The following is a 2,035-nucleotide window of genomic DNA, read 5'->3' as shown; positions in this document are numbered from 1 at the left end:
TTATTATATATATATATTATATACACAATATATATATATATATATATATATATATATATATATATACATATATATTATATACATAAATATTATATAGTCGCGCGCTTAACGAGCTCCTTAATTTTGTAGGCAAATCCGCAAAAAATATTATATTATGTATATGGATGTGCGTTTTAAGATCACCAGATTGGGATTGTGGTTTGATGACTTTAAAACCTGCTGTATGCAAAACATTTGTATTTTTAGTATTTGGTTATACGATATATTAATAGCAGTAAAAAGGAAGTAAACAATTGATAATAATCCAAGTGGATAAATCTATATATATATAAATATATATATATGAAATAAAGAATATTAGATACCTATATATTATATTTGTAGAAACGATTGAGCAACACACACGTGAGAGATATCGCGCTATGATTATATGGAGAAAATATTACAATTATATTATTACCTATTATTACACAAAGTGAATACACAACATAGTAATTTGCTAATTGTATCTTTTAATAATTATTGTAGACACATTGATGAAAAAGGTTTTTTTCTTGTTATTAATTATTAATTACCATAGACTTATAAGACAATGAAAAATGTGTTATAAAAAAACGATGCGTTTGCTTGTTTTATATTGTATTCTACCCATTTTCATCGAGCGATTCGCCACATTCTAATTGTTATGTGCTATCCAACGCAAGCATAATTTATATGTAATTTTTTACATTATTATTTTTATTTTATCTTCAAATGTGATTATACATCGCAGCTTGTTTATGCAGCGTTTATTCAATCAACATTTCCAGATGATCTATCGAAAGTATAATTGCCGCGTTAAAAAATTATAAAAGCATGATTTACTATGAAATAATAGCAAGTTATTTGTTTGTTATTAAAATTATTATTCGGTATATAATATAAAAATTCAATTTTATTTTTGAAATATTTTTTTAATTGTATCTTATCATTTGTTTTATATTCGTAACGCGCAAAAAAAAAACACGAATCATAAATGAATTCTCTCATTTTTAGGCTTCATATGAAAATTGCATTAAGATAACGCATTTTTTTGTCTGAATCAATTTTTATTCACATTCCGAGTAATATCATATATTTATATCCATTCCATATGTCAGTCACCTCTCTTGGATGATAACATCCAATCAAAGGAGAAGACATATTGATAAGATTTTTGTATCTTGTACGATTTTTTATAATTGAAAAACATGTTATATATATTGAAATGGAATGATTTTGCGAATGGCAAGTCCTTTGTATAAGTATGTATCACAAGAATTATTTATGCGGATTATCTACGTACGGACCTGTTAACCTTTCAGATCAGATGTTATCGAGAATCGAATGAAGTCAGTCTCTTTTGCAATTCTATTAACGAAACGTAATGGTTATTCGCGTAATATATTTTTTATAAAATTTAGATGTTCCAAAAACTATATTCTAGCAACGACTGTGTCAGCATAAAAAATTTGCGAAAATAATTTCTACATAATTGTTAAATTATAATTATCTTCTCGATTATGTGCACGATATATAACTTTATAACGAAATTTTGTTCCTATTGAAACTTCCTTGAAACGTGTCGGCTAATTTTAAGTGAACTATTTTTTTTCCATTAATAGTGATATAAAGTATAAATCAAAGACGTAACAAAACAGCTGGGCAGAATAATAAAGCGAGAAAGTGCGAGAAAGAAAGACAAATTGAGTGAAAGAGATATCTCCGCTATTACGAATATTTAACATATTCGTGGCTTTATTAGGGGCTGCGCACAATCAAGGAATAGGAAACAAAACAAGAATTTCAACCTATCAGAAACTATGTATTCCACAGTACATGGTTTCTGATAGGTTAAAATTCTTATGAACTTTTTATAATAAAGCATTCCCTTGAATTTTATGGCTGCAGCATAGACTTTTACATAATACGTAGTGTATAGCGATTCAACCAATCAGGGGATCGGTTCTGTATCTTGAAACGAGATGAAAATTATAAAAATGAACGAATTTACTAG

The sequence above is a fragment of the Atta cephalotes genome (assembly GCF_000143395.1).
Source record: "Atta cephalotes unplaced genomic scaffold scaffold00003, whole genome shotgun sequence".
NCBI classification, from domain to species: Eukaryota; Metazoa; Arthropoda; class Insecta; order Hymenoptera; family Formicidae; genus Atta; species Atta cephalotes.
This window is presented reverse-complemented; position numbering follows the sequence as displayed.